The following is a 25,412-nucleotide window of genomic DNA, read 5'->3' on the forward strand; positions in this document are numbered from 1 at the left end:
GAGAAGAGATGTGCCTGCTTCTGGTGAGCCATCTGTTTGTTGGTCTGTTTGTTGGACCTCGAGGAGTTTGTTTTTTAATGAATCAGGTCAGGGAGCTCTTCACCTGGACACACACAGAGTCCTTTGCTTCCCAAGCAGCCTCAGACCCTGGAGTCCTTAGGGGGCTTTGAGGGGTAAGCTGGTTCACTTCCCTGCCTGCAGACAAAAATGCCCCCACACCATGCCAGTATGTGTTGATCTTGCTTCCTCCTGGGAAGCAGCAGGAGATAAGGGTTTGAGTCAAGGTATCTTGTCTGTCGCTGTGTCCTGTGTGTCTTGAATCCATCCTGCATAGATACTTATTGTCAATGCCTCACATGGTGCCAAGCACATAGTAGGTCCTCAACAGAGGCTTGTAGGATGGAACTGAAGTGAATACATTGAACGAGAGAGTATCTTGGGAGGTGTAGAAGTTGTACGTTATCTTTCCTGACCTCAAGGAACTTCAGATTTGTAGGGAAGGAAAGACAATGGTTGGAAATGAATGGCAGGTTACAGAGCAAAGTCTGAAAAGACAGGCAGACCCTTTTCTGCACGAATTCCCCTTCTGTTACGTTTGCACATGCATTTGTTAGGGAGAGACGTATATCCAGGGTTTGTCAGGTTTCTGGCCGTGGCTTCCTGTCCTCAGTGGCTCCAGAGTCAGACAGCAGAAGTCTCATTTGTCTTTCCCACATGAAAGTCCTGGAGCATCTGTAAGTTATGATTTGTGAAGTATCTGCTTTAAAGCAGAATGCATTTATCATCGTACTGGCCCAGACGACATTGTAGAGCGCAGGAATGAGAGGATCCCAGGCCTCAGAGTAGGAGGGGCCGGGCCGGATGACCCACCGTGAATGGAGTCTGGCTGAATTGATAAAATTCCCTGGAAACAGCCCAGGAGCAGCCAGATGTTGGCTTTACAGCGAAACTCTTCGGTAAACTTTTAACTGCATGTGAAAACCAGGGCTGGGCAGTTCCACTTCTAGGTTTACCCAGGAGAAATGTAAACATATGTCCGCACAGAAACTTATACACAAATGTCCATACAGCATTATTATTAATAAGAGCCCCAAAGTGGAAGGAACTTATGAATGGATAAATAAAATGTGGCACATCCATTTCATTTGTGGAATATTATTTATGATCTATTCCATCATTTTATTTATGGAATATTTTTGGACTGTTATTCAGCAGTAAAAAGAAATGAAGTACTTAATACATGTGACAGCATGGATGAACCTTGAAAACATTATGCTCAGTGAAAGAAGCCAGACACAAAAGACCACAGATTGTATGATTCCATTTGTATGTAATGTCCACAAGAGACAAATCCATAGAGACAGAGCTTAGATGAGTGGGCCTGCGGGTGGGGTTGGGAGTAAATAGGGAGTAGCTGCTAATGGGTATGGAGTTTTTTTGGGGGTGCTGAAAATGTTCTAAAATTGTGATGATGGTTGCACCACTCTGAATATACTAAAAACCCCTGAATTGTGCACTTTAAATTGGTGAATTATATGATATGTGAATTACATCTCAATAAAGCTGGTAATAACTTAAAAAGGGGGGGAGCTCAGGGTGGAGAGTGGGAAAGGGGTGGAAGCCTGTATCTCTCAGGCCTCTAAGATTCCAACCTCTGGTTCCACAGAAATCTCATGCTCATTTTGTGAAAGAAGCGAAGACAATATCCTGCCAACCATGGTCAACATAGAGAGCCCCAGGGCCAGGCTGCCCGTGTCCATATGCCAGCCCACCCCTTGATAGCTGTGTGACCTTGGAGTAGTGACTAGTTTTTAACCTTTGGATTCTTTGCTGGGGCTCACAATAGTTCTTTTACGGATTGTTGAGAGGAAGCACCAAGGTGACATAGCTAAGCCTTTTGCCTGGTGCCTGGCACACAGTAGGTGCACAATAGATGCAGCCAGGGCCATTGCTAGTCTACGAGGCACCTTTGTGCAAATTAAAAAAAGGCCTCCTCTAGGTGGATACATATAAAAAGGCTTCTATCCTGGCCAGAAGCAGCCCCTCTCTGACCAGTGGCTCTGTGAGAACGACGCGGGCTGGGGCCCATTTACCTGCCCATCGGCTGGTGCCTTGTGTGTGTATGATCTGCACATCCCTGCTTGGCAGCCCTGGTGGTAGCTTGCTTTCTTCTTCTTCTTAGCTACCACTTGTCAATACTCTGTGGCTGAAGCTTCCCCATTAGAAAGACCTGACATCACCACATTGGGGCTCAACACACCTGCTCTTCTTTTCAATCTAGCCATAAACCAGATAGATGTATTTAATGTGTGCTTAACAATGTGTCCAGCACTCTAAGTCCATAGGGACTTTCAGAGGAGGATATTACAAGTTCTACCGTTGAGATACCTAGAATTTAGTTGAGGCTGTTAGATTCAGACATCTGGAATAATCTGAGAACAATGCAATAATCTGAGTATAGAAATGAGGTGTCAAGGCTGGGCGTGGTGGTTCACGCCTGCAATCCCAGGACTTGGGGAGGCCAAAGCGGGTGGATCACTGGAGGTCAGGAGTTTGAGACTAGCCTGGACAATGTGGTGAAACCCCATCTCTACTAAAAGTCCAAAAATTAGCCAGGCGTGATGGCGCACACCTGTAATCCCAGCTACTCGGGAGGCTGAGGCAGGAGAATCACTTGAACCTGCCAGGCGGAGGTTGCAGTGAGTCAGGATCGCGCCACTGCACTCCAGTCTGGGAGACAGAGGCAGACTGTGTCTCAAAAAGAAAAAAAAAAAAAAAAAAAAAGAATGAGGTATGGAGGAAGAAATCCCAGCTGTCGAATCAGACAGACTTGGGTTCAAATTCTGTCCTGCTACCCAGGAGCTAGATGGTCCCAGGCAAGCTGCTCATTTTCTCTGGCTTCTGTTTACTCATCTGGAAAATGCAGCTATGAAATATCCTACCAAGTGCGAAATATCCTACCAAGTGAGATTGCCATCAGAAATAGGATTTGGAAGCTTCCAGCACAGAGCCTGGTGCATAGTAGGCTCTTGAAAGCTAGAGCTAATATTACTGTTTCAGGGAGAAGTACTAGGGTGGAGTACCCAGTGACCTTCTTATCTTGGCTCATGGCTCTCCATGCTTAAAATCCTCCCATGGTTGCATGGGACCCAAAGTCTGAATTTACCATGTCCTTCAAGGCTCATGCATGGATGTTCAGACCACCACTTCCTTACTCCTTTGTTTCAGCCCTGTGTCTCGTGTCCTTGTGAGCACATGGAGAGTGTGTGTTGGACTATTTGTAGACTCCATTCTTCCTTGTCTATTAGAAAGGCAGCAGGGCTGCTGTCTGCCTCACTCATCACTGCAGCCCAGCCTGTAGCCCAGTGCTAGGCATCTAGTGGGTGCTCAGTAAGAATGAATGAATGAATGATCGAATGAACAATTGCCGGAAGAAGCACCCGCAATCCTGAGAAGATAGAGTTCTGTGAGGGCGGGAGTCAGCAGGGAAGGCCCTGGGGCTCCATCCTCCTCCTTCTCTGGGTCACTCCTCCCCTTAGCATTGTATGCACAGCATTGCTGGGTGCGTCTCAGTGACAGCTCTGCCCCACAGCAGCCGGAGAGGCGGCTCAAGCCCATCCCAAACCCATTTCCCACCCTTGGAGGCTGCTCCAGGCGGGTAGTTTTTCAGAGCTCAGCAGCCTCCTCGGGCTGCTCACACTGGCCTGGCTTCCTTCAGAGAGTCCAGCCCTCCATCTGAGAAGCCCAGGTAATCAGCTCTGCAGAGCGTGCAAGGTTTAGATGCAAAATACATCTACAAGGTTTTTGAAACATTTCTTTCTGGGTTGTAAATCAAGTACTTTAAGAATTGTAAACCGGCTGGGGTGCGGAGTTAATGTATGTCTTGAAAAAACACCATCATGATTTGCCTTTTAAATTTGAGAAAAGAATTCCACTTCCCTTACTTTCATTAGAGATACTGAGATTTCCAGGGGGAAGGTGCTAAGAGGAGGCTGTGGTAGGTGTTAGCTCCTTCCCTGCAAGGGCGGGGAATGGTGAGTGGCTTAGGGCTCAACTTTCATCTATTTGGCTGAAGGACAATTTCTCTGTTTGAAAAAGGTAGCGGCTGCTTCTCTTAGTATCTCCAGCGGGACCCCATTCAATTCTGTCTGTGTCAGGATCCCATTATTCATGTGGCTGACGGGCCACAAAAGTGCTTGATTGCAGCAGGTTCAAACGAAGCCTTGCTGGCTGCTGCCATTTCACTATGAACTGGGCTCAGCTCACGTGTGGTTCACCCCAACTGCCAAAGGTCAATCATGTCCCAGTCTTCTGCAGGATCATGGAAGGGAAGTGGACCGTCCAATCTACACATTGAAAAGGGAAGCGGGAGTGGTGGCTCATTCCTGTAAATCCCAGCACTTTGAGAGGCCGAGGTGGGTGGATTACTTGAGGTCAGAAGTTCGAGACCAGCCTGACCAACATGGCGAAACCCTGTCTCTACTAAAAATACAAAATTGGCCGGGCACGGTGGTGCACACCTGTAATCCCAACTACTCAGTAGGCTGAGGCAGGAGAATCACTTGAACCTGGGAGGCGGAGGTTGCAGTGAGCTGAGATTGCACAATTGCACTTCAGCCTAGGCGACAGAATGAGTCTCTGTGTCAAAAAAAAAAAAAAAAAAAGAAGAAACGAGAGAATTTGGAGCTAGGCTTCCTGGGTTTGAAAGAACATGAACCTCCAATGTAACCTTGAGATAATCAGCTGTGACTCGGTTTCTTCATCTATGGAATGGGAGTTGCAGTGTTAACAAACTGTATGTCGAGTTCTTAGAAAAGTGTGTCGCCCACAGTGAATGGTCTGTAAATCTAAGTTTTGGAAGGAGGCCTCTTTGGAAAGGCAGGATGGGGTCTCGGCCATGTCTGTCCCTGCAGCATCCTGGGCATAGGGCATTGCACACAGTAGGTGCTGCTGTGTCGAGTGCACTTGCTTCACTTGTAAATTGAGGGGCTGAGACAAAACTGTCCTTAAGGGTCCCTTCCAGCTCATAGGAAGAGAATCCTAGGATTCACTGAAAGGCTTCATTTCCTATTGCTTGTTTTTTGGCAGAAGGACTCCTTGCTGGGGAAAGCGGGAAGTATCTTCAATTCTCATACCCACTTTGCAAGTGTACGGTGAGTCTCCCCATGTAGACTGTCAGCCTATGTTTAGGGAGGTCTGCTCACCTTCCCTGCTTTCTGGTTCTGTGGGATGTGAATGCATTCTGTTCAGCTCAAGGCAGCCGAGGCTTTCTTAAACATGTATATGAGGTGGCTTCTGAACTAGACTATATGTGAGACAGAAAATGTTCACCCATGCTGGGTGTGGTTGCTTCTGCCTGTAATCCCACACTTTGGGAGGCAGGGGGATCACTTGAGGCCAGGAGCTCTAGATCAGCCTGGTCAACGCAGTAAGACTCCCCCGTCTCTACAAAAAAATTAAAAAGTTAGCCGGGCATAGTGGCCTGCACCTGTAGTCCTGGCTACTTGGGGGGCCAAGATGGGAGGATTGCTTGAGCCCAGGAGTTGGAGGCCACAGTGATCTACGATCACACCACTGCACTCCAGCCTGGGCAACAGAGCGAGGACTTGTCTCAAATAAAAGAAAATAAAAAGAAAGTGCTTGTCCTCAAAGAACCTCTCAGTTTTCTCATCTGTAAAATGGGTTGGTAATAGAACTTAACTTCTAGGTTGTTACAAGGACTCATGGACCACACACACACTGAGAACAGTGCCTGACATGAAGCCAGTTGTCAAGCAGTGTTATTTGTTATTATTTGCGATTCAGAGGAGGGTGAGCTCATGTTCTGCTGGGCTGCTCAGAGGAATCTTTGCTCATTCCTTAGATGCTTAGACTTTAAAGGGGCTTTGCTTTTGGTCCCAATGAGGCCAGAGGCTCGTGGCTGCCTCTGCTCTCAGGATCTCCCTGTGGACACCACTTATTCTTCCCAAGGCTTTAGCAGTGATTGGGCACATTGAGCACCCAGGAGAGCTTGGCTTCTTGATCCTGGGTGACAGGTAGGCTAGAGGCAAGATTCCAGGGTTGAGGAAAAGACCTAAGAGAGCTCTGTCCCCAGGGGAAGGGATGTTTTTGCAATCTCACTTAGAGGGAAAACTTGACTCATATGTTTACTACTATTTCATCCTTGAAGATGAACAAATAAAGCTAACCTTTACTGAGCACTTTGCCAGGCTCTGTGCTGAGTGCGTTGCCTATGTCATCTCACTGAACTCTTAGAACCATTCTATGAGATAGATGCTGTCACCTGACTTTGCCCAGAGGTAACTGAGGCCCAGGGCCCCACTGTTTGTAACTTGGGGATCATGGCAGGAAGGCAACCCATGTCTGTCTGAGCTCGAAATTATGAGCCTAGACTGCTTCCCAAGAAAGAGTAGAAATATCTCTGTCATTTTTCCTTGTGGCAGGTGTTCCCTTCTGCCTCTCCCAGGTAGCTGGTTTAAAAATATTTATTCAAATAGCACTGTGCTAGGCACTGGGGGAGGCAACAGGGAGTAAGATATTGCCCCATTGAGTTCACCCACCTCTTGATTCTAGAATATGCATCTAACCCTGACATTTGAAGATCCTCAGTCTTTGTGGTCCACATTTATCCCTCCTTGCTGGTCCTTTTAAGGAGACTGATTTCTTCTTGTATTTTTTTTCTTCTTTAATCTCTCAGGATTTTATTACTTTCTATCAAACACATACGTTAGGCAGCCTCAGCTTTCTCAGTATCAATTAAGACAGATGCCAGCAAACCTTAGAAGCTCTCAGTGGTCCTTGAGGCAAGATAATTACCTTGTGTGATTCTTAGTAGATTTGAAAGTGAACTCTTTCTTCCATTAGCAGAAGCCATGCAGGGAGGAGGCTAATGGTCTGTTTCTCTGGTGAGCTCAAAGCCCAGCTGTGAATGGGTTTGCCTGGAAAGACAGGGCAGTGATGTGCTTGCTGCCCTGGGGAGAACCTCATTTTGCATCATCCTCGTGGTTAGTGGGTATCTGTTTTTCAGGCAAGACCAAATGGAACACTGAGGGAGGAAACGAATGAGTGTGTGGGAGTGAAGCAGGTAGCAGAGATCCTGGAGAGGAGAAAAATGAAGTGGAAATCTCCGCTTATTCGGTTGTGTAGAGAGGTCCAGAGCAGAGGGACCATTTTTCCCTTAACAACCCTAATAGCAGGAATCAGTGATCAGTGTGTGCCAGACACTATTCTAACTATTTACGTGCTTTTTCACCTTCAAACCTGTATTATTATCACATGCATTTCGTCGATGAGAAAGCAGAGGCTTAGAGGAAGTCCAACAACTTGCCCAAAGTCAGAGAGCTGGGATCACAGGATGTAGGGCTGGACCGTCTGACTTCAGGGTTCATGATTACAACCACTGTTGGAGCCGGACTTAAAGCACAGAGAAGTTGCCTCCATGCTTGGGAAAATAGCAATATGAAGAACTTAATTTCATGATGCCAGTTGTTCTATGTCTTACTCATTTGTATCCTCCCAGTGCCTAGTTCAGTGCCTGGCACGCAGTCAGAATGCAATAAATATTTGTCGAATGGCTGTAGAGTGTTAAGAGTCTGGGTATGTTGGGAGACTTGGCTGCTGGTTCTGTCACTGCCACAACTTAAGCTATGTGACCTTGGGCAAGACATGCCCCTCCATGGCTTCAGCTAACTTATCTGTAAGATGAGCGCTCTGGGTCGGACTTTTGTTTTACAATTTATTATTCATTCAACAGATACTTATTTATTTATTTATTTAGATGGAGTCTGGCTCTGTCGCTCAGGCTGAAGTGCGGTGGCGTGATCTCAGCTCATTGCACCTCCACCTCCCGGGTTCAAGCGATTCTCCTGCCTCAGCCTCCTATAGTGCTGGGGTTACAGTCATAAGCCACCACACCTGGCCATTTAACAGATATTTATTGATTGCGTTCTCTGTGTGAGATACCGCTCTGGATGGTAGGGAGACAGCCATGGTGAGACAGATGATGTTTCTGCTCCCTTACTTGCAGCTTACATTCCAGCCGCTTCTAGAAACTGCATTTTGTGAATCTTCATGTCTTGCCCCAAAATTGTTTCAAAGTGGCAGTTGCTGGATTCTCTTCTGTTTCCCTTCCCCTACTAAAAGGCAAGCCAGGGCAGAGGTTTTCATCAGTTTTGCCTACTGATGTACCCCAAGTGCCTAAAACAGTGCTTGGCAAGTAAATATTGCTGACATGCATGCATGCATGAATGATTGCAATATCTCCTCTGCTAATGAGATCCCAGGATATAAAAATTCTAGGGCTGAAGCCTGAGAAAAAAATTAAGGAGCAGAAATCAAATTTTCCAGGAAAAAGTCCCATTTTCCAGGAAAAACACTGTCTTTATAAAGGCAAGAACAGTTAAGATTGGGATGGTTTATTATTATTCCTGCTAGTTGAGGGATTAGGGAGTCAGGCAGGATTCCTTACTTTTTCATCTAGTGATGCTTTTTGCAAACCACAGAGAAAACAAAACAAAAACAAAAACTCTTCCTTTCCCCCAACCCCTTTGCTTCAAGCAGAAAAAGCACTTGCTTCTTAAAACAGCTCATGAAGGAAAAAATTATAACGAATATTTTGCATTTCTCTGGTGGCGGCACAGTCTGAATTCCATTCAGCCCCACAATGAGTTCTAATTTTATGAAATGTTTGGATTAGCCACCAATTTTCCGGTGGAATTTAAGAGGCTTGTACTCGTACTTACGCTTGAAGCGAAGAAATCTCATAAAATCCTTGCAGTGTCTCGGGCCCAGTGGGACGTTGTAGCCAAGGACAAAATGACCATCAGCAGAATGACGGGGAGGAAAGAGGTCTCTTTGGCAGCTGTGGCCTGGCTTTGCAGATGATGGTGTGATCCTGAGCTGCAGTCTCTGGGGCTTGGCCGGGCTGCATACCATTTTCAACTGATCATGGGCTATAAAAATTCCAGCCCAAGCACAATGCCTTGTACCTGACCTTGTTCTTTCAATTCCTAGAGCCAGAGAACATTAGGGCATCTGGTAATTGGGTGAGAGGCATTTGATATAGCGCGTGGTGCTCTGTCTTCCCCTCCTCATAGCTCATATTGCCTTGTGTTGTAATTTCCAGCTCACATATCTGCCTCTTTGCCTCTCGACCTACACGGTCTAATATGGGCACATATGGCTATTAAAGTTAAAATTAATTATAATTAAATAAAATAAAACATTCAGTTCCTCAGTGGCACCAGCCACATTTCAAGTGCCCGGTAGCCCCATGTGGCTAGTGGCTATCATGGGATGTTGCAGAATAGATCATTTCCACTATCATAGCAAGTTCTGCTGGGCAGGACTAGTGCTTCTCTAGACACTGGGTTGAATGAGGACGTGGCACACACTTGGCCCCTTACCTTGCTTTACTAGCTCCATAGCACGCATTATGATCTATAAAGTATTGTGTCTCTGACAACCTCGTTCATCACATTTTTTGTATCTCCAGTGTCTAGAACAGTTCCTGGTATGCACTAAGCACCCAGTAACGATTTTCAGAATGAATGAAGTTGCCTGAATCAGCATTGCTTTGCATGAGACTAACACATAGTGAGTCTTCAAACAAATGGAACAAATACTTCTAGAGGTTTCACATGGAATGGATTCATCTGATATTTGTCGAGCATGGACTACAGGTTGGGTGTTATGCGAGGCTCTGGGTATATAGTGATGAGCAAACAGACATAGATCCTCTGGGTAAGGAGCTTATTCAATCCAGTGGCTCTTAAGTTTTCAGGGATGTGGGAATCTCCTAGGTGCACCTGTTAAAATATACCATCCTTGGCACTGACTTCAGAGAGTCTGATTCTGATTCAACAGGGTTGGAGTGGGACTTAGGGACACCTGAGTATCTTCTGCATTTTAACCAAGCAACTCAAGTGAATGTGATGGGGGAAGTCCATGGTCTTTTTTTTTTTTTTTTTTGAGATGGAGTCTCGCTCTGTCACCCAGGCTGGAGCGCAGTGGCGCAATCTCGGCTCACTGCAAGCTCCGCCTCCCGGGTTCACGCCATTCTCCTGCCCCAGCCTCCGGAGTAGCTGGGACTACAGGCGCCCGCCACCACGCCCGGCTAATTTTTTGTGTTTTTAGTAGAGACGGGGTTTCACTGTGTTAGCCAGGATGGTCTCGATCTCCTGACCTCGTGATCCGCCTGCCTCTGCCTCCCAAAGTGCTGGGATTACAGGTGTGAGCCACCGCGCCCGGCCTCGAGTCCATGGTCTTTATTTTAAGAACACAGCTCTGGACAATGGGAAGCTAGTTGCTGTATTCATTTGGGGATACACCACACCATTTTCTCTCGTCTATACCTTCTCTTGTGATAAATGGAGGGCTCCTATTTGGGCCTGAAACTTGAGGTTTCTTTTCTTGTTATCCAGTCATGGAGTAATAATAATGGCAAACAATTACATAGCAGGAATTACATGCCAGGCGATAGTCTAAGCATGTCAGTCACTGACCTGAATTCATCCCCATGGTAACCCTAAGAGGTGAACACCGTTATCATCCCCATTTTTCAGGTGGATAAACAGGCACAGAAAACTAAGTCACTTGCCCATGTTTACACTCCTTGTAAGATCTGAAAATCCTGAACTGCTGTGATACTGCCGCTCGTGGCCACTGGACTTGGGGCAGCTGCCTCCTGAATGCCCAGTGTGCCTTTTTATCCTTTTCTGCTAGTTGCTTGGAATCAAAGTTCCGGTATACTTACGAAATGCCTGTTTAGGGGATTACCACGTATGGATGTTATGAGCACTGTTGGTCTACAAATATCCACCCCTGCCCCCAAGGAGGTTAACTGTTCAATGGACATTCCCTTGGGCCTACTGTGCGCCAGCCCTGTGTAGTACACCCAGGCATAAGACTTGCACCTGGTCTAATGGAGGAGACAGAGGCACAGGCAAAGAATTTCTGAGAAAGTGTCACACAAGATAGGTTTTCTTCTAGATGGGAAAAGCAAAGCAAATCTATAAGATTGGGTTTTCCTCACTTTTGCTGCTTGTGACTCAGTTTTTACATAGTTTTGCTGTTTCACCCAATAGGGGTGTGTGCGTGTGTGTGTGTTTTGCGTGTGTAGGGATCCACCAACCCGTTCTGTCAGCACTCTTGTTCATTCATGCTTTTCAGGAGGGATATTCCTCCCTCCCCACACCCCTCCACCTTTTTTTTTTCCCAAGACAGGGTGTCGCTCTGTACCCCAGGCTGGAATGCAGTGGCACAATCTCGGCTCACTGTAACCTCTGCCTCCCGGGTTCAAGTGATTCCAGTGCCTCAGCCACCCAAGTAGCTGGGATTGCAGGCACCCGCCACCATGCCCGGCTAATTTTTGTATTTTTAGTAGAGATGGGGTTTTGCCTTGTTGGCCAGGCTGGTCTTGAATGCCTGGCCTCAAGTGATCTGCTGGCCTTGGCCTCCCAAAGTGCTGGAATTACAGGTGTGGGCTACCACGCACAGCCTCCCACCCTTTTTTAATCACTTAGAAAGACAAGAGACCCCTTAGAACTGAGAGCTGCTTCGAACTCCTGACCCACATGGGAGAATCTTGAAAAGAGAAGCCTGAAATGAGGAGGGGTTAACATTTAGAAACCACCTTGTGTGTGCCTTCTGCAAGATACACTAAATGAGGTAGTTTACGTACATTATCTTGTACGGTCTTCACAGCAACTCTGTGACGGGGAGTGATGATCGTCCTCACTTTAGGGTTAAAGAAACCAATGCTCAGACAGAATGGCTGATCTGCTCAAGAAGCAAGAGAGCATTGGAGTTAAAAGCTTGGGTCTGCCTGATCCTGCTGTGGGTTCTTTCCACTATGTGGCTAGTTCTCAGGCCTGGCTGAGCGTGAGAATCACCTGGGATCTTTTCAAAACACTGATGTCTGGACTTTACCCCAGGCTAACTAAAGGAGGCTGTCTGGGGAAGGAACTCAGGTATCAGTATTTTTAAACAGACCCATAGGTCACTGTAATGCACTGCCAGGGCTGAGAGCCACTGGCTAGAGCGTGCCCCCTCCTCCATCCTCGCCCCTGTGGGACTGGTGTGTCCGAAGCCGTTGCACTGGACCTGGGCCGAGACCTCTTGCTATCTTGCATCACAGGCTGCCTGTAAATCGGCAGCTGGCTTGTTTTCCTTTTAGGCCCCAGTTGTAGTGACCTTTGACTGTCTGTTTATTTCAGGGAAATAATTCCATCCTGCGAAATCAATTCCCTGGGGGCTACAGAAGTACATTTGGAGGGACTTCTGTTACTGGGGTGACCTGAAATGGCTTCTCAGAAGAGGTGACAGCTGCTCCTTTTCTCCCAGCCCCCTTCTCGCTTTGCCCCCGACATCGTCCTCTGAGTCTCAGAGTTTGAAGTTCTCATTGTGGTGTTTGTATTTGCACACGCCTCTGCATAAGGTCTATTTGTTATTATTATAATAATAAAAATAAGAACAGCCAGCATTTTTGGAGCATATACTGGATGTTGGGCACAATATTGGGCATTTTCTCTGTGCCATCTCACATCACTTTGCCTTTCCTGGCAATGATGAGGGCAAATCTAAGTCTGAAATTGGACTTCTTATCCTTAGCAAAGGGCCAGTTGCAGTGGTGCTGTAAGTTTCTGGTCCTGTTGGAGGCCATGGTCTGTAGAGACTGCCATATTGGAAGCGGTAGACTTGACTGAGGTGAGGGTGGGTAGTTGGCTCATTGTGTGGACCGGTGTGGGAAAAGCAGAGAGTAGCCCAACAGCCCCTAGTGTTCAGCCTGCCATGAGCCTCAGTTAAGGGAATGGAGAATGCTGGTTAATCGGATGCTTTGGTTAAGTGGAAATACTAACAAGTTATAATAGAGAGCTCTAAATATATTTTTCTCCAGATAATCGAAGCTCACCCATTTAAGAGCCAATCCTCTTAAACATTGTAGGCATTTCTTCAGGAAATCTTTCTCATCGGGATGCACACTTTCCTGCCTTCTTAAAACAAAGTTCCTTGAAGGTAGTGAAAACTTTTTCTTGATGAGTTTGAGAAAATTCTCCTCAATGGTCCTCTGTACTGTGTTTTGGAGTTCTCATGTCTGCTATTTATAGTTTGTGTCTGTCATCTCCCTTATTAACTTTCATTCCTCTTTGTGACCTTTTTAAAAAATAAAATTCTTCTTTTCCCTTAGCGAAAATAGTGCATGCTCAATACCGAAAACTCGCCAGATACAGAAAAGTTAAAGATTAAGGAGAAAGTGAGTTGTCATGTCTTGCTTCTGTCAGTGAGGCTGTGTCTAGCAGCTTTCTAGTTCCATTTTTCCAGCTTCCCTACAGATTTTCTGTGACTAAGCTTTCCTCGTAATTGTGGTAGTAGGAAAACTATGGGTGACCATCTGCAGGGGCTCTGTGTGTGGAATCCATGGCATTTCTCTAAGTGGCGTTTCTAAGGGCTTATTTCCCTTCCCCAAAGTCTTCAGGGCTGAATGGTGCTCCAAGCATAAAGTCGTGTTTTCTGGGTAACAAGATGAGGCACCTTGGAGTAAATAGGGCTGGTCGGGGTCACTCAGTTAGGATGTGGCTGAGCTGGGTCTCTTGACTCAAGGTCAAGTGCATTTCCTGTTTTGCTACCTCTTACCTGTGTTTTACACTACAGGTTAAGGGATAGTGGTTTTGGCAAAAAGAAGCTATTGCTATATTTGGATAATTAAAACCAGGAAAGACCTACCTTTATCTCAGCCATCTATGTTGCTCAAGTGACAGATTTTTAGATTTCTTTTTTGAGGGAGTAAGAAGTAGAATTTAGTCCCCTTGTTAGCATGCCAGACCCAGTCTCTGTTGGAACATCAGTCTTAGATTAATACTGAGATGGACTCAGAAACACACTTGAAAGCAACTTGCATTATTATCCTTACATAGCTTACATTTTATGACCTGCTTAAAGATGCAAGGAGCATAAATTTTGGGAAGGACGGTCTTATTTACTTGTTCGTCTTTTCTGCAGATGGGATGCTCACATTAGAGCTGGGCTGGCTTCAGATGTCTGCCCCAGGATATTTTAGCTGAACTGTATGAGTCCATTAAACAAATGTAAGGGTTTTTGGGAAAGAAGAGCAGTGTCTCAAACCAAATGTTTTACATGGAGAACATCTGGGGAATATTGGTATTTGTGTGTACAGTACATCAGAAAGCAGCTTGGCGGGGTTCCGCAGGGATGTTTCTGGCCTGTGGTTGCTGGATTTGACAGTTTTGTTGTAAGGGAATGGTTCTTATAAAGTATTGCCATCAAAGCAACGCTTGATCCAGGAAGGAGTGTCCTTGCTTAGCTGCACATTCAAATTGTTCTGATTAGCTCCCCAACCAGACCTTCCACAACATTTGAGCAATCTGCTATCTGAGCTAGTTTCCCCCCAAGGCTTTACACTCCAGAGAAAGGAAGCATCACAATGCCAGGGCTAAGAGTGTTTTCTTCCTTACCACACATTTCCATAGATTTGACAAATGTGGAAACAGGCGTGGTCCAGTGGAAGCAGCATTGGCCACTGGGTCCAAGTACTTGGGTTGAAACTTGGGTGGGGCCTTTGTGACCTGTGGAAACTTGGGGAGTTCTTGCTGGTTTCTGTTTTCCTCTCCTGCAAAATTTCTAGCTTATCTCATGGGGTGGTGGTGGGGGGCAATAAAATAAAGTGGGATGACCTTGTGTCTACAGGTGGGAGGCCACTCATACAACATGGTATTGCCTCCATGGATTTGTGGTCTTAGCCACAAGTACAGAGGCAACTTGGACCAGAGTGGAATCTGGGTAGATTGCCCGACTTCGGCAACTTGTAGATATTGGGCCAGGTTGGTGGTAGTGGGTGGATGGGTAAGAAAGGAATAATTCTTATACAAATTAAGACTTATGATAGTCATCATTTTTGATAAAATTAAGCTCAATAAATATTTATTGGAAGTCTACTACTGGCCAGATTCTTTCCTAGATATTGAGGACACAGAGGGGAACACGGCAGTTCCTGGCTTGCAGTCTCTGCTTGCTATGTCTGGGGCATTGACAATGAATGACCTTCCCTTTTGTTAGGCTATATACTGACTGTCATTATGTAGCATGGACAGTGACAGGTAAATATTGTAGGTGTGAACATTATTTGGCAGAGAATGAGGCTGGACTTCCTGCACCTTTGTGCAAAGTAGGTCAGTGTTATCCTTACTGAATCCCTCCCCCAAAATGGGACGAAGCTCCACAATAATTTAATATTGCATTTTTGTGGTGGGTCCTGAAGACTGCATTTCAACTAGTACCGGTCAAGTGAAATAGGCTCATTTTATGGAGGAGATGACTGAGTGTAAGGCACGCAGTATGAGAGAGAGGCAGCAGCAACACTGCCTTGGCTCTTTTTGGATATGGGAAAATGAATAGCTGAGCAAAGTGAGACTTGGTTTTCTGGTTTGAGTTGATTCTTATTTAGGAGCATGAGAAAGACACAGGGATAGAAATGGGGAAGCCATGCATGGAATGACTTCTCAGGAGGCCCCATCTCTGTGCATACACATCATGTGCCTGTGGGCTCCCAAAAGAACACTTTGCTGGGACAGTTCTTGAAACCTTAGAAAGAGCATCTCCAGGGCCAGCTCTAGAGTCATGTGCCTGACTGTCGGCATGGGGGAGGGTGAAGTATCTTGGTCTCTTTCAAAAGGCATCTGGGGGGTAGGAATAGTCCTCACAATGAAGTCAGGGTGCTCCTCCCAAAAGGAGGGTGAATAGGGGCTGGGCAGGGAGGAGCCCCTGTGTCTACTGGCCTCTCCAGTTGGATGGTAGGCAACTTGAAGGGTAGCTCTAGGTCTTGTTCTCTAGGACTGGATCAATGCCTTATCCAGAACAGATTTTCCAAAATTGCTTGCTGTGGAATTGACTCATTCCCACATCGTTTTAGGGACATGCCTGCCAGCCCCTCCCGTACAATTCTGCCTTTTGCCCACCTGGTCCCACAGAAAGCAGCAGGAACGCTGAATGATAGATGTGCTTTTGAAGATGGAAGTGGTTTAAATATTAGCTAACAAAAGGACTTCTAGTGGGGACAAGGCAGTGTGGCCTTGATGGGGCCTTCATGTCCAGAGGTTCTGATTCAGCTCATATTTATGTAACACCTACTATGTGCCAGGCACTGTGCTGATTGCTTTGTCAGTGTGCTTCAGAGGTTAAGAGTATGGTCTTTCAGCATATGGAGACCCAGATCTCCTATTTATTTATGTCCCTTAGGGCACATTACTTAACTTCCCTCAGACTCAGTTTATATTCATTGAGAAGGCAGAAATAATAACGTTTTTGTAAGAATTTCCTGAGTGAGAGGTTGAGAGGCTTAACAGAAAGGTACTGAGGGCCTGGCACATAGTGAGGGCTTGATAACTGGTAATTATTATGACTGCTAGCTGTTATTGTGAATCACCCCCAACCCCTCTGGAGTGGGCACTGTTATTGTCTCCATTTGGAAGATGAGGAAGTTCAGGCTCAGTGATTTTGGGACAAGAAGGGATTCCACATTTGAAAGGTGAGCAAGTAAAAGAAGGCTCAGCGGCAGATGGCTGGGGTTTAGGTTGGCTGGAATGATGAGACGTCCCACTATGGTTTTCTGTTTGTCAAGGGTCCTTCTTAATACTTGGGCTCCATTTTAGCAACAGCTTTTTTGTATATACTATACATTAGGCACATGCTCCGTACTGGAGATGCCGTGGTGCATAAAACAGAAATGGTTTTCGTGCAAACGAAGCTTATGAGCAATGGTGAGCGAGGTTATAAAAGGGGACCCATATCTGCAAAGGGGTCATTGCAGGGGATCGGCCACGTCTGCAGCAGATGGATGCAGAGGAGTTGGTCAACCGAAAATGTTAATGGTGAGGACAGGATGTGGAGGATCCTGGCAGAGAAAATGGCAGGTGCCATGTCTGGGATGGCAGGGGCATGAGCACACTCCCCAACCCAGGGCACAACTTGGGTCTCCGAGATGACCACAGACTCCTGCCCCAGCTTCCTTCAGGGTAGGAACTGAGAGTTGAGTACTGGACGAGGCTCATCCCCATGATAGGATGGCAGGAAATGCTCGTCTGGGGCCGAACACACTCCTCTGAGCTCAGCCTGCGGTTTCTTGGGGCTGCGCATGTGCAATGAGCAAGAGCATCCCGGCAGGCAGGCTTGTGGAGCACTCATGAGGGAGATGACAAGCCTCCCGATGGATCTTGCAATGGGCTGGGGAGCAGGGACCAGCCTTTTAACTCTAGAAATAATGGACAATGAGAGCTTCTTTTGGAAGGAAAAAGATGCTTGTGAGGAGATAATGAGAGAGGCCTCGGGGGCTCCTGAGTGCTCTCCGGAGGCTTTGGGGGACGGACTGCAGCCTGCACGGTTGCTCCTGCCCTATCCGATAGGTCTCGTACATTGCTATAAATCAGTTTTCTAAACAGAATAGATTCTGTCTGGATAAAAATAACTTCTGCAGAATCTTCTCTTTCACTTATTTATAAAACCATTCATGATTAAAATATAAGATAGAAAGTCATGCCTCTTTTTTGCTTGTTGTATTTTACCATATTAAGAAATGAAGAAAAGTTTTTTTAGTTCTGCTCACCTGGATCAGCTAAACTCAACTGACTAATTTCCTTTCCCTTTGAAAAACTAATTTTGCTTCTTAGGTCCTTGTGTTCCTAGCTCATTGTCCCCAAGGTTGGTGATTCAGTAGTGGCCTGAAGTTATCATTTAAAAGCAGTGTTTGCAATGAATTAAGAAATAATGGGATGAAAACTTCCCAAGTATGCATATTCATGGGTGATACTAAATCAGTCTTCAGAAATTGGAGGAAGGTTTGGATAGAACTGAACTGAAAACAGCGTTTCTGGTATAGCTATGTGAGGACAGACATCAGATGGAAGTGAAATGCACCACGCTGCAACACAAGTCATGATTTGTCAGCACCCTGAAGAGTATCTGCCACTCCCATCTCGGTTTATTAATGATGCAACAGTTCTGGGGACTTGGCTGTGACTGGAGCCAGCCTCCCATGTAAATGTTGAATTTTTTTGTGGCAATTTCAGCCCTGCTGCTCACTGTGGCTTAGTATTTGGTTAGGAAGGACCCCTTGCTCAGAGTGTTTATCCCTCCTGGAGTGGGAATCAGGACTCTCTTATTGCAATTCCAGTGCTGCTGATAACTTCATGAACTTGGGGCCTGTATGTACTTTAACCTCCCTGGGACTCAATTTCCCCATCTGTAACATGAGGAGACTGGCGTAGAGCATTCTAAGTCCTTACAGCTCTAACATGTACTCATGATAACAGTGCTCATTTTGGCTTCTGCCATAGGTGCTATTTGCCTTCTCTGCCTTCCATCATATACACAATCTGCCATGTTGCCACAGCAACCTTGTGAGGTTGGTACCATCATCATCCTCATTTGCAGGTGAGGAAACTGAGCTGGTGGCGTGATTATCCAAGTCCCTCTGCTTATAGGAGTCGCCTTGGCTGAGTTGCTGTGACTGATGACAAGCCCAAGGTGCAGATGCTGGATTTCTTAGCAGTGCTGGCTCGGGTTCTTCTGGGTTTGGAGGTTGATAAATAAAAGTTGCACAACCTTAAGCTTATCCAAGCCTTGTTATAAACAGTGTCAGAGTGATCAGATGCTACTAGTTGAGGCTGTCCAAGTTGTAAGCAGCCTCAGCCCTCTGGCCCAGCCCTTTCTCTCCCTCCCCAGGGCAGTTGTAACCTGGAAGAAAAACAGTTGCACTTTAGAATTCTGATTTGGTGTTGCATTTGGCTTCAGAGACGTGAAAGTCCGAAAATAAACAGCTGCTTGGCAACTCCAGTCTCAGCTAAACAGCCTGGCATTTTCAGTCTTTCTTTGAATCTGATATTGCCTGTGTTAGCGTCTCTTATGTTACCAGAGGCTTTTTCGTGCTCCGGGTTGTGTGTGTAGACTGTGAAGTAACCCATCCACACCCAGCTTCCCTGGCCTCGCTTCATCCACAGGCCCTCCTTGGGCTGGAACTAGGGAGATACCCGTTGGAAGCAAACTTTCCATTTACCAGGAGTAAATTAATTCAATGTATTGAATTCACTGGGCCCCCTCAAGGAAGCCTGTGTTTAATTCCTCTCTGTATAAATGGAAGGTTCATTAATTTTCATCAGTCATCTAGTATGTAATATAACTGCTTCCTGTTTCAGCTACAGAACAATAGGTGTCGTCAGGACCACATTTACCCCACTTTAAATGTGACTACTCTCAAACCTCAGAGTGCAGCAGAATCACCTGGGAGGCTGTAAAGAATGCTGATACCAGGTCTGCCTCCTACCCTGAACACCACCACCTTCATTCACTAGCTCTGGGACGGGCCCAGGAATCTGCATTTTAGCAATCAGTTTCCCCTTTCCCCCTAACCAGGGGATCGGAGGCAGGTGATCTGCTCACCACCCTTGGACAGATAGTGCTCTAGAGTCTCTGACTGTCCTTTTCAGGCTGGTTTGTGGCTCACTTTTGGCGTGCCCACCCAGCACGAACTTCCGGTGGCCTTTTTGCTATTTCTTTGGTTCTTGCCTGGTCAGCCACGGTTTGTATCTTATGTTTACAAACCTCAACAAGGAGTGTAAATCTGCCTACGATTTCTTAGTCATTAATTCCACTTCCCTTGTGGCATCACCACTTGCAATAATGACATTCTTAGCTCAGTCTTTGAAGGGGAGAGAAGTGGGGGTGAGTCTTAGAGACCAAGGAATGACTGTCCCTGTAGATAAAAATGCCCCAGCCCTGAGGTCCTCCTGAGCTGGTCCAGGCCCAGTCAAGCACGAATCTGCTTTGTTTTTTATGTTCTGAAAATAGAATGCATTTTTCATAGCAGGAGAGAAATCAGTATCATCACAGGCATCATCGTCTCTTTTATGTAGAATTTTGAGAAATAGAGGTTTGAGAACCAAGTTACAGAGGATTAAATTTTCAGAACCTCTTACAAGATTAAAGGGCTGATGAGGGCCAGTGAGGGGATGCCACTCTTTGAAGGAAAAGCTCCTAGCTACACATGCCGCGCTCCCTGGCTTCAGTGCCTCGCCTCAGAGCCTGTTGATACAACTCTTGGCTTCCAATCCATTTCTTTCTGAAATACATTCATGTAGGACATGAACCAACAGGCCAAAGAGGAAGGGAAGAAGAGGCCCATGAGCCCCCAGGCAGAGCTGGCTTGGTTCCCATGGGGCCCGTTGCATCACAGCAACTTGCTGGGATGTTGTTCTGAGTTGGCCAGGCCCCTCCATAAAGAGCCGGGGGTCATTTAATTAATTAGGGGCTTTGTTTGCAAGATGGGTGGCATCACCGTGGTGACTGTCCTCGGCCAGAGGCTTTCTGAGTGAAAGCCACTTGGTGATCGTGGGAGCTTTGGGCCGGTGTGGCCTCAGTGGGGCTGCCTTGCCCCACACTCTGTCCATCTCCCAGGCAAGAGCAGGAGCACTTTACGGCCTCCAGCTGGGCTTGGCTGCCTGCTCCTGCTGCAGGTGGCCTTTGGGCTCCTAGGTAAGGAGAGATCCCCTGAGCTGCCTCTGACTTCGTGCCCTGCAGCTCCCGTGGAACATGCCTGGGTATGAGATCACACCTTGTGAATGGCGGGGAAGTTGCCAGCTCGTGTTGCTGGGATTAGGATGCAAACTTGTTCTCACTAAGTGATGCTAATGCCATATTTATGACTGTGTTTCTTCCCTGCTGCTCAGCCCTCCAGTCCCTCCTTTTGGGACCTCACATATGACCCTGTAAAACTTCATCTGCTTGGATGGGGGTCCATCTCACTAGGCTTTAGGGACCCTTTCGGATCCTACAGGAGATTCTGTTCCCTGTGATGTTTTCTATTCATCCCAACTTTATTCATAGGCTTAAAAATCAGCAGCCTCTGGGCTCAAATTCCAGCTCCACTTTTTTTTTTCTTTTTTTTTTTTTTTACAGGCTATGTAACTTTGGGAAATATTTATCTTTCCTGGCCTCAATGTTCTCATCTGTAAAATGGGATTGTAGGTAGGCTTAAATGCGATAAGGTCCACTGGCACATGATTAACACCTAAGAAATATTAATTATTGTTATTATTAAGAATATTGCCACTGATTTAAAAATGTTGAGGGTCAAAGACAAAGCACTAAGACCTGGCTACTCCAAGTGTGGTCCCTGGGCCTGGCATCACCTGGGACCTTGCTGGAAATGCAGAATCCCAGGCTGGATACCCACACCTATGGATTCAGAATCTGCACTTTTACAAGATGCACAGGTGACTCCTATTTGAGAGGCACTTCAAGAATACTCCTCGAAGGCCAGCTTATATCAATGAATGAGCATGCAGGGAGATGGTTGCAGAAGGAGGAGGGCAGGGGTTCTCGTGGTTAGAGCCTCGACGACATACAACCTGCCCAGACTCTCTGCCACGCCCCCAAGGCTGGTCCTACACTACACAGGTGTCCTCTCCATAAGACACCAGGACACCCTGGGGCTGGCCGGATATTAATTTTAACCTGCTTTTGCCACTGTGCAAATGTGGGGAGGGGAGGATATGTGTGGGGGTGGAGAGGAGCCAAGAGACCTATGATATGATTTGCTGTGGGCTCATTACCTCTTAAGTGTGGTTTATAATCACTGCCATTCGGTGAATACTGTGTGCTGGGGCCTTTACTTACCTAGTTTCCACTCCTCACAACAACCCCAAGAAACAGGATTTTGTAACCCCATTTTACAGGTGAGGAAACTGAGACCTGGGAAATTTGGGCTTGCCTGAGGTCACCCAGCCGGTGACAGTCTGAGCAATTACTCTTCTACTCTGCGTCCCCCAGCCTTTCCTAGGTCACCAAGCTCTGAACACCCACAGCAGCCAGTGTGGGAGAGGATGCCCAGCAGGCCGCAGAGCAAGTGGTTTTTGGGGATCATTCAAAAAAGGAAAAACCTCCAGCCCTCAAGAGGAGGCTGTGCCTGTTGCATGTAACAGAATTGGCTGGGCTGAGTTTGCCTCTGAAACAGGCAGGCACTGCAGGGCGGGATTCACAGGTTCTCTGCACCACCAAACCTGCTGCTGCAGAAGGTTTAAACATTAAGCCATAGGGTGGCCTTATTTAAAAGCAGACCATTTTATAAGGCACACGGTACTGTCTAGACTTGGGAACATTTATGAACGTGGCTGTACTGTGAGTCGGGCTCAAACACCTGAGTTCCCTCCTCCTTGCAGGCTCTCTAACTTGTGCAGGAACAAATGGGATTTTTGGGGGTGGAGGGTGTGCGATTTCAGACATTTGGTAATCTCTTCCTGCTGGGCCCCTTCCTTACCTCTGTGTTTCTTTGTAGATGTGAGAATTGAGGAAAACTGGAGAGGAGGTTTCCTCTGCAATGCTGGGCATGTCTGTGCATTTCTTTGGTAGCCCTGGCCATGAGGGTAATTATGTAATTACTGGTGTGAGTTTTGCTTATTGCCCGTACCCTCCCCACCCCACCTCCCACCTTGAGGGCTGAGCAGTCGCGCTGGCTCCCTCCTGTGTAGCCTGGTACATGGTAGGTTTTCAAAAAGAACAAGTGGATGAACAATCAAATTTCATAAAGGCTGAAGTGTGAATATCTTGAGGCTGAGTTTTGATTTTAAGTAGGAAGATATTTGTGCCCTGTTCAGCTGAATGATCAAAGGAGACAGTGTGGGATGTCGCCGGATGGAGAAATGCTCCTGGGATTGCTTTTTGGGTTCAAGGTGTTAATCCTCCTGTCTGGTTTGGACTCAGGAGCCCTGCTGATAATGGTGTGTGACCAGCTGATCAGATCTTCCTGATTTCAGATGAGGTTGCAATGTAAAGACCCAGGATGGAGATGCTCTTGTCCTTTATGTACTTTGGAAACATGTCCCTAAAACCTCCACTCACCATCTCTTGAGGAGCCAGGAGGAATTCAAGTTTGCTCTGAAAAAGAAAGGAAGAAAGGAAGGTTCTACTTATAGAACACTCACTCTGGGTTAAAAAAGACTGACACTTATTGAGCAGTTACCCCCTAGCCCAGGCGTATTCTTGAGCACCTGACATGTAATCCTCACCAGGACCTATGAGGCAGGTACTATTATTTCTCTACTAGATGAATGAGAAAACTGGCACACGGAGAGGTTATGTAACCTGCCCAGGGTCACACAGCTAGAGAGTGGTTTTAGCCTGGACTTAAAGCTATGTTCCTAAGCATTATGCAATACTGTCTGTGCACTGGCTCAGTGTATCCTTCAACTTCCTGAAGCAGACACTTTTGCAGGAGCTGCGTTTAGAGATTTTCTTTTCTTTTTTTTTTTTTCCTTAACAACCCTCAAACAATATGACAATCATTCTTAGCTCCCTGGGTCCTATAAAAACAGGTTCAATATGCAGCTAATAAAGTAGTTGATGTGAAATGCTCCAGAGAAGATAAAATGGGAAGGGTATAGAGAGAGGGAGGTGGCCATAAGGGTGGCCTTATCAGCTAGAGGGATCAGGAAGGATCTCCCTAAGAGGGTGGTGTGAAGCTGAGGCTTGAATGAGAAGGGTGCAAAGATCCTGGCGTGTAAAGCATTCAGCAGGGTTTCTGCTCCATATATTAAGTGGCTAATGAATGCTGGCCATTATTATTAGTAGTAGTACTGCTTTTTTGTTTTGTCATTAACCGGCTGTCTGAACCTTGGATCGGTCTGCCACCACTCTGGGAGTAGAGCTGAATGTCTTCCCTCCAGCCTTGGCAGGTGCACAGATGAGAGTGATTTCTAGCATTTGTCTCCTCCTGACTTCCTGTCACCCCTTTGAAATAGGGGAGCAGAATGCACCCTCTTTTACATTTTCACTGGAAAAGTCATTGTAGGAAAAGGGAAAATTTTTGTGGAGAGACAGCCACTATGCTTATTAACATTTATGGAGCCCTTTTAGTTTCCTCAGTGCTGGGCAAGGCTTGATGAGAATGTGGGCACTTTCCTTTTCACACCCAGCTGGAAGCATCCCCCGGTGATTGCACCGTGGGACCCTCCGCCTCGCTGGACTGTTAGGGGGAATCAGCAAGTGGGCTTATTTTCTTACCCTTTAGAATGTTGCTACCCTCCTCTGACCCTGTGTGCTGAAGAATTTATGCCTATTGTAACTTGACAATAGAGCCTCCTTGAGGCCAAGTTCGGCTTGCTGCATAATCAAGGGGTGGTTTCTACCCTGGCCATCGTTAGCTTATGGAGGAATGTAGGAGTTGTTCCAGCAGCCACCCACACCCTCCACAGCCTGTGTGTGTTCACTGTCTGCTTCCTCCCAGAACAAGGTCCCAGGATTACAGCCCTTCCTCAGATAAAATAAAGCCATCCAGTCATATCTTTACATTTGACGTAAGCAAAGGGAAGTTTTTCTTGCCCTATACTGAATGGGGCTGTCGTGAGGACTTGGGGTAGCTCTGAGTCTGGCTCTCTGCTGAAAAGGGGCCTTTAAGCTGGAAGGCTCATTCATCTCCATGCAGCCTCCTTCTGTCCAGCCATGGGTCCACCCAGGGTCGAAGGGAGGTGGAGCCTGCCCCTGGGTTTACAGCAGGGCCTCCTGTGTTTTATATTTGTTTATCTATTCCTCTATTGCCTGTGTAGACAGACGTTAAAGAAATTCTTAATCTTCTTACTATTATGCTTGTCTTGGCAGTATTATTTAACTGGGGTGGTTCCCCCCTTTTTTGCCCCAGTTCTGCTACCACTTCTCTGGTCTGAGCTTGCATCAATTAATAACATCAACCCTCCCCTCCCTCTAGCTTCCCTCCTTTCCTCCTTCCCTTCGTCTTTCCTTCCTTTTTTATCTACCTGCCTCGCCTACCTGCCTACACTAAATGTTTTCTCAGGTCTACCATATGCCAAGCATGGTGTTAAGGACTGGAGGTTAAATAAAGCAGTGAATAAGATCCCTACCAGTGTAGAGTCAAGTAAAGACACAAATGCTGATTTAATCACAACTGGGCTAAGGACTGCAAAGGAGAAATCCTGGGAGCTGCTAGTCAGGCATAACCTGTCTTTTGGGAGGTCAGCACATAGCAAAAACAGTCATAACAGCTACCCAATTCTTGTTGAGTCATAGATGGACTGATGTATTTTAGAAATGTTTCCGTTTGTAGTGCTTGGTGGAGAGCTGTTGGTACAAGTCAGAAGTAGCATGTTCTCCTAAAAGTGAATATATCCCTGCTGAGGCTGGCTGGGGTTGACTGTGTGATAGGCAAGGTGTGGCCATGGGCTGCTGATAACAAGGACTTTCTTTGCTCCAGATAACTCTATGCCTTTATAATCCAGAAGGATGGTTTAGCTGCCTTTCCCCTAGGAAAGTTTACCTGACCTCCACAGATGAGAGTTGAGGTCACAAGAGGACCAGCCTGGAAGGGAACTAGGCAGGCTTTCTGGTCCGGCAGCAAA

The 25,412-nt window shown here is 46.5% G+C and overlaps 1 protein-coding gene across 2 annotated transcripts in view; it reads left to right on the top strand.

Moving 5' to 3' along the window:
- NUAK1 (NUAK family kinase 1) overlaps window positions 1-25,412 on the top strand; it is a 75,643-nt gene that overhangs the window by 6,209 nt on the left and 44,022 nt on the right. The gene's annotated exons all lie outside the window — the stretch shown is intronic.

This window comes from Hylobates moloch, unplaced genomic scaffold, assembly GCF_009828535.3.
Source record: "Hylobates moloch isolate HMO894 unplaced genomic scaffold, HMol_V3 SCAFFOLD_12, whole genome shotgun sequence".
Lineage (NCBI taxonomy): Eukaryota > Metazoa > Chordata > Mammalia > Primates > Hylobatidae > Hylobates > Hylobates moloch.